The sequence below is a fragment of the Mustela lutreola genome, chromosome 14, assembly GCF_030435805.1.
Source record: "Mustela lutreola isolate mMusLut2 chromosome 14, mMusLut2.pri, whole genome shotgun sequence".
Classification (NCBI taxonomy): Eukaryota; Metazoa; Chordata; class Mammalia; order Carnivora; family Mustelidae; genus Mustela; species Mustela lutreola.
This window is the reverse complement of record NC_081303.1, coordinates 5007982-5015851: the sequence shown is the minus strand read 5'-3', so window position 1 is coordinate 5015851 and position 7870 is coordinate 5007982. Positions and strand designations below refer to the sequence as shown.

Here is a 7870-nt window from a genome sequence, read left to right as displayed (position 1 = left end):
CCACTGATATTTGGTGGCTGTTTGTTACACAAAGTTATTGTAGCAATAGGAAATTGATATACTGTTCACATCAATGTCTTCCATTTTGAACATGTGCAGACTGAGGCCCAGAGAAGTATACAGTTATAAACTAGTTAAGGACAGATCTGGAGCTAAGACCCAGAATTTCACATAGCTGGACCTATACTTGTCCAGTGAATCACGTCTTGTGTGAAATGCATTTGCATATGCCTGAAACTCTTAATGCCCTTCTGCTGAACTTCTATTAATACCTCCTTATTATTTATTCCTATAAATAATTTGACTCTATCACTTCAGCAATCAATTGGGCTAACTTAATTATTCAATTTACAATAAAAGGCAGGAAACAGAAGACAGTATTGTTAAGGCTTATCCGTCTTAATGTGGTGCATATGTGTATGTGTAGACGTGTGTGTTTGTGGTGGAGAGCTATGAAAACTTGTCATCATAGCTACCACTGGCGGAGCAATTACTGTAATTAAACCATACTTCATGTATTGTGCTAATACTTAAAAAAAAATTTCAAGTATAATTAACATACCGTGTTACATCAGTTTCTGGTATACAATATAATGATTCAACCATTTTAGACATTACTCAGTGCTCATCACGATAGGTATACCTTTTAAAATTTAAATTTAAAATTTAGTTTTAATTAAAAATTTTTAATTTTTAAAATTAACAATTTTTAAAAATTTTTTAAATTTAAATTCAAGTAGTCAACAAGCTTGAATTTATTGGCAAAGAAAATACTGCCACATGTTTTTCTTGAAGTACCAGGCTCATTTCTTTTGTTTAAAAGAAAATGTCTGCCAGAAAAAGTTTGCTGATAGCTGCTCTTAACAACAGTTTTCAAGTGTCATCTGTGGATCATGAGGTGCCTTAAGAGGTCTGTGAGGTCAAAACTGTTTCCTAACTGCACTGTCACATACTGGACTTTTTCACTTTCACACAGTGCCTGGCACTGGCACTGAGGGTGGATAAAACTGTCGTCATTTTGGTGTCAGTTAAGGCAATGGTGACACTCTGCAATGGTCACCACATTCTCTAAAAGTCAATCACAGCAAACAGAAGCAGCCATTTCACATAAGAATGCCCAGCAAAAATTAATTTTATCAAATTTTGACTTTCAGTATCCATCTTTTTAATATTCTGAGTGCGGACACAGGCTGTGCTGCGCACTGAAATACGGTTTCTAGAGGGAAAGTCCCTCTGTGACTGAGTGAAGAGTTCAGTAGCTGTTTTTTTTCCTTGAAACAGGGAAGATTTTTTTTTTTTAGATTTTATTTATTATCTGGCAGAGAGAGAGAACACAAGGAGGGAGAGTGTGAGAGGAAGAAGCAGGCCTCTTGCCTAGCAGGGAGCCAGATGTGGGACTTGATCCCAGGATCCTGGGATCATAACCCAGCCAAAGGCAGACACCTAAAGACTAAGCCACCCGGGCACCCCTTGGAACACAATTTTTGCTTTGGGAGAAAAAGACTTAAGAAACAGTCTTTTTGATTTTTTTAGACTTGAGTATTTGGCAGATACTTTCTTTTAAACAAAAGAAGTGAGCCTGTTGCGCACCTGGGTGGCTCAGTGGGTTAAGCCTCTACTTTCGGCTCCGGTCATGGTCTCAGGGTCCTCGGATGGAGCCCCGCGTCGGGCTCTCTGCTCAGCAGGGAATCTGCCTCCTCCTCTCTCTCTGCCTGCCTCTCTGCCTACTTGTGATCTCTGCCTGTCAAATAAATAAATAAAATCTTTTAAAAAATGAGTCTGTTAACTTCAAGAAAAACATCTGGCAGTATATTTTGTCAATGATAAAATTCAAGCTCTCAAGTGAAAGTCCATTTTGGAAAACTTGCATACCACCTTGAGAGTGACTGCTTACTAGTATAGTGCTTGATGACTTTTCTGGTGACCATAGCAGTGATATGAATGGATGAAATTTTTTTTCCTGGCTTTTGAATAATGTAATGGGTCAGTGTTAGGAAGATTTGTATAAATTCAGTGGGCCAGTACTTAAATGATCAATGAATCACGTTACAAATTCATAGATGGTAAAGGATCCTTTCAAGATGCAAGATATTCCAATGGATCTTAAAGGAACAGTATAAATTCATGGATATAATTTTTTATTTACAGGGCAACTAATTTTTAATAAACTACCACTTGTTGAGTTCTGGTATATAATCAAATGATGATATCCGCAATTTTCTGAAAAGAATATTAAAACACTGCTCTCTTTCAACTACATGTATAGTTGATTAGATTTTCTTTGTATACATCCACCAAAACAGCATGTCACAACAGACTGAATGTAGCAGATGTGTGAATCCAGTTGTCTTCCATTAAGCCAGATATTTTTAAAAAAAGATAAAAACATAAATTGTTCTCATTAATTTTTTGAATATATAGGTTTTTTCTATAAAAATTTGATGTTAATATGCCATAGGGTTAATTTTTAAATGAATAAATTATTCAAAATATTCTGTTTTAATTTTTGGTATAGTAAATATTGATAGGATAGATATAGTACATATAAATAAAAGCTCTTAAGGGTCCTTAATGATTTTTAAGAGCATAAAGAGTTCCTGAGTTAAAAAAAAATTTGAACTGCTGGTCTTTATATACTCTATGATATGGGTTAATTACTATCCCAAGTTTATGGATGATAAAACTAAGGCTAAGAGACATTCAGTAACTTGCTCAAATACAGATAGCTTGTGGTACAGCTAAGATTCAAACTGCAGCAGAATGATTCTGGAACTTACGCTTGTCACCACTAAAAATGCCTTTAAGCATTTCTGGATCTAGAAAGCTGAGAAGAATCTGGACAGTCTCTCTACCGTCGCTTCCCCACTTAGAACAGACCTCTTCTGGGATGCCTGGGTGGCTCTGTTGGTTGGTTTTGGCTCGGGTCATGATCTCGGGGCCGTGAGGTGGAGCCCCAGGAGGGCTCTGCACTCCGCAGGGGTCTGCTTGAGATTCTCCACCCCTCTCTCCCCCTACTTGCTCTCCATCTCTCAAATAAATAAATAAATAAATAAAATCTTAAAGAAAAGGAACAGACATTTTCTATGCTCACTTTTTTTTTTTTTTTTTTTTTAAAGATTTTATTCATTTATTTGACAGAGAGCTCACAAGCAGGCAGAGAGGTGGGAGGAAAAAGGTGGGGAGGGAAGCAGGCTCCCTGCTGGGCAGAGAGCCCATGCCGGGCTCTATCCCAGGACCTGAGCCGAAGGCAGAGGCTTAACCCACTGAGCCACCAGGTGCCCCATTTATGCTCACTTTTTATTCAATCCCCCTTACCTCCTTCTAAGTTCTAAAGACACGAGCAGTCTGTATGCAAAGCTGCACTTAGTAAATTAGGTGGAACACAGGACACAGAGCAGGTGGAGAGAGGGTGACCGCAGACCTACCTAGTAAAGCTTTTCACTTTCTGCTCATGAGGAGGAGGAGAGAGGATGTAAAGCCACGCAGCGGTCTGGAGAAGGCTGGCGCAGTCGGCCGGGGCAGGTGGCGGAAGATCAGACTCAAATCTGGGTTTTGCCCTGTTCCACGTTCTTGTTTCAGGAGTATCCCAGAGAAGGCACGTCCACCTCCTGGTCCACGCACACACCGAGAATCGCTTAGAACCCTCTTTCTCTTTGAGCTGAGTGACAGCCTCAAGGTCTGGCCTTCTCAAGGGCAGGTCCCCTACAGTCACTCCACATAAGGGATATGGCATACACGATGAACCTTATTACTATCCTGGCATTATATCGAACCTGTGACACCATCTGTGCAGCAGGCGTGAGTCTCCTGAACACAGAGCCCATTGGGAGGCTGTGTTGCTTCATTCCCAGGACTAGAAAAGCAAGTTCTGGCATTTCTGCAGAATTTTCACTGGCTGCATTCATTAGGGAAGATCTGTATATTCTTCCTCCTATGCCTGTGACCTAGGCCCCTCCTTTGTGACCCATGCCCTACAGACAAAGATATAATTTAGCAGCATGGGCTCTGGAGTCAGATTATCTGGGTGTGACTCTCTAGTGGTACTGTAATACCGTTAATATTATTATTATATTAATATCATGTATATTAAGAGAACTTAATATAAATGAAACACATTTAACAGTACCCAGCTTACAGTAATGCTCAGTGAATATTAGCTATTTACTATTACTATTATTGTCATTCTGTGGCAGAGTTCCTATTTAGGAAAGTGTAACTTGTTTAAAACAAGGAATTTCAGCTCTAGCAGCAAGGCGATTAGCTATCCTGAATTATCCTCCAGTTGAAAACAACTAAAAGAAATGGAAAGAATATAAAGGATGCTTTAAAAGTCCATCTCTGAGTCAGCGAGAACAGAAGACATCCACAGAGGCTGGAAACTCAGTGAAAGTAGGAACCTTAAGGGCAAATGCACATCAAAGCAGATTTCATTTGGGATTATCTAACAAACCTTGGTGACCTTGATGTTTTGTTCTGATGGGTGCACAGGACTTAGAAGACAAGGGAAAATGACTAAGATTGGACTAAAGTGGGGATCTCATAAGAAACTCACAAATAAAGCTGGGACACCTAAGGACTCTGGTCTTAGTTTAAGGAGAAGCTCAATCTTCCCTTGTCTGGTCTGACCTTGGTTTGAGCAGAGCAAGAAAAGTCTCCCCTGAGAATTTATAACCACAAGCCAGTCCTCTCTGGGGCTTGAGCATGAATGGAAAGTCTGAGCGACAAAAAGAAATGGTGAGCAAGGATGTGATTAAAGATGTGGTTACATAAAAACAAACACTGACTGTGTAACATAATAACAGCAATGATAATACCTACCTGGTAGGACAAATCAAAACAAGACGGAACCAAGATACCAGACCGCCACAGCACTTAAATTCAGGGAATTACAGTGAGGAGAATGAAAACATTCTCGGATCTGTGTAGCGCTTAAGAGACGATAAAAATATGAAACTTGGAGTTTGTTAAGGATGCATGTTAAACGATTTAGGTTAACCACTAAAGGCACAGACAACAAATTCTCCTTCTCCTGAACACCTTTTGAAAATCTCAGGTATGACGATTTGGCACTGAGGTAGCATTATCTGAGGTCCTGCCTTTAGGTCATAAAGAGAAAGGAAAGTTTTTGCAACGTAAAATATTCACAAATGAACTGGCTAACCACGAAATTAGTCCCCACATAAATATCCTTCTCCTTCTGTGCTAAGTCTATGGTTGTGAACATTTGAATGCCAAGTAAACTGATTTGTTGAGTAAAACTGCAGAGCTTGCAAGAGAGTCAAGATATGAGTCTGTGAACGTACAACTGAAGAGTCACACTTGGAGCTGTTGAGGAAGGAGGCTCAGGCAGGTTCCAATCAGTGGACAGCTGAGGAAGAAGGGGTCACAAAGACGGTCGCGTGATCTGATGATTTAAAAGAGAATGATTTTGACACACGAAGGTTAAAAGAGTCCTTGAGAAAATGGATGAATCTTTCTCTTTAATTGTACTGATTATGGAAAACACCCAAGATGCTTTAAAGGGACCCCAAAATACAGTGACTTGAGATAGCGATTACAGTCTAGCTCTGGAGGCTCTGGCGGGGGGGTGCAAGTTCCTTCCGTCTTAGGACTCGGACTTCTTCTAGGGGGTGATGCTCACCTGCGGAGTTGGAGAGAAATCTGTCACGCGCCCGACTTTCCATTGAAAGGAAGGGGAAAGAGAGGAAGTCCAGAACAAGCAATTTCCTTTTAAGCAAGTGATAACAGAAGATATATGTTTATATCACTTCCTCTCACAGTCCATTGGCAAGAACTAAATTGCATGGCCACAACGGCTAGTCAGGATGAGAAACGTCGTCTCTGCATGGATGACAGAGGGCGTAGCATAAGAGGAGAATAGATTTGGGGGGACCACCTGTTACCCACCTAGTGTAAAACTGACTCTGTGATCGTGTTCTGAAAAAAACATGAAGTCGTGCTGCACTGTCTGTACAGGGATGTGTGATAATTAGGTCTGGTAAATTACGCCCTTCCAAATCAAAACTTCATTCATTCTTTAACTTAAAAAAAAGATCACCATATCATTATTACTCATATTTAGTCAGATAAAGTGAACTTATTTAAAAAAAAAACAAATAAGCAAGGGTTTATTAGACTAGGTGCTTGCTGACTTTTGTTTTGTCTTTTTATTTTCTAGCAAAATGACTAGAAAACTCGTATTTCTCCTCTACTTCTGTAGTTGGTGTGATTCTCGATTGACGATCTCTGTGTTGGAGAATTGAAACACAATTTCTCTGTTTCTATTTTTAACCTCTATGTATTTTGGTCTAAGCAGTTGCAATTTCATTTCACTTCACAGTTCTTTTCACTCTGGTTGCACCTCAATTCTGGCACCCAGAAGTTACTGGGGCTCTGTCCCAGCTGGGACAGCTCTCACTCCCCGGGCCTCCTTCATGAAAAGAAGGACTTCAAGCAGATGGGGGCGCCAGGCCCTGAGAAACACATCAGCCCTTTTCCTTCGCTAGTGACTTTCCGGGCACGGCTAAAGATTCTGGCTCAAGAGCAAGGTCAAGCCCGCACGCATGTCAGAGAGAAAAGTCGGTTTAAAAGATTGGCTCCAAGTGAGGAAGAAGAAAGTTAACGACTAAGTGGAAATCTGGGCGTTGTTTATGATTTTTCAGTTTCAGTGAATTTTTTCAGGTGTGTCTGTACAAGGAAGAGTGACTTCGGTTTGCCCTGGGGAACTTCTCTTTCAGCGCTGGGGCCAGGGGTCAAGATCTCTGTACACCTGAACTGCAGGCCGCGGGACCCACCTGTGTGCCCCCGGCTGTGCCCCCCGCTGCTGCGGGGCGTGGAAGGAGCGAGAGCCCCGGCTCCGAAAGGGGCTCAGAGTGTCCTGGTGAAGAAGAATGGCAGGACAGGCGGGAGGCCGAGCTCTGCTGGTGAACGGCCGCGGCGGGCGGGAAGCCCAGCCCCGGAGAGGCCGCGCTAATCCGGAGGAAGCGGGACGGGTGCAGGGCGAGAGGCCACTGCGGTCGGCTACTCGCCGAAGGGCAGCGAGGAGCAGGGCGGCCGGAGGGCGCGCGGGCAGGAGGACAGGCGGCGGGGCCAAGGCCGGAGCGGGCAGGTCGCCTCGTGGCTACTCTCTTTGCTCAGCTACTCACCGAGGAGGAGCCTCTCCTGGGCTCGGCTGAACGGTGCTCCTCTTCCTGCAGCCTCGTGGGTGAGAACACCGGCCCTGCAGCCGGCAGACCGTCTGAATTCTGCCTCAGGACTCGGGAGGGTGTGAGCTGGGGGAGCTACTCGACCTCCCCGAGGCCCGTCTCCACCTCGCCCTGCGGGGTTTGGAGAGCTGCCCTGAGCTACCACATGTAAAGCATCCCACGGAGTTTCCAGCGACTCAGTGTGCCCAGCAGTCATCCTGATGGTCAGCCCTGGGGGGTTGGGGGAGCAGCAGGCAAAAAAGGATGAGCTGCTGCTTCCCAGTGTCCGGAATTCAAGGCCATTTGCATCACTTCCCTTCAACTGCCGGTCTGCCGGGAATGCATGAGATCAGGAACATGAGGTGATCCACAGAGGCCTGGCGTGTCCTAGTGCTTTTAAGGATGTTCGCTCCCTCCCTCACACTTATCCCCCCTTTTTTCTTTGTTCCTCAGCATACATCTTCTACTGCGCTGGTCTTGTGTCTGTGCTGGCGCTAGGACAGCGGACACAGAGGAGGGGGCACCTGTGCCGGCTTGCCCGGGCAGTCCTGGTGTGGGCTGTTGAACTAACATTATCTTGAGTAGTTTTGAATATTCTTCCCTTTCACTGACAAAGCGTCCCAGTTCGGCAGTGAATCACTCTGGTGCTACCTCGGGCCTTCTGGCCTCCTGTCCTGCACGCTCGC

The 7870-nt window shown here is 43.6% G+C and overlaps 1 long non-coding RNA gene across 1 annotated transcript; it reads right to left on the bottom strand.

Annotated features, from left to right (window-relative positions):
- Positions 1-5467: 5467 nt before the first annotated feature.
- Positions 5468-7569, bottom strand: LOC131814586 (uncharacterized). The gene is made up of 2 exons (XR_009347353.1): positions 7142-7569; positions 5468-5636 (listed from the first exon to the last, which is right to left on the bottom strand). It is a non-coding gene; the product is annotated as an uncharacterized LOC131814586 (long non-coding RNA).
- Between the last annotated feature and the right edge of the window lie 301 nt (positions 7570-7870).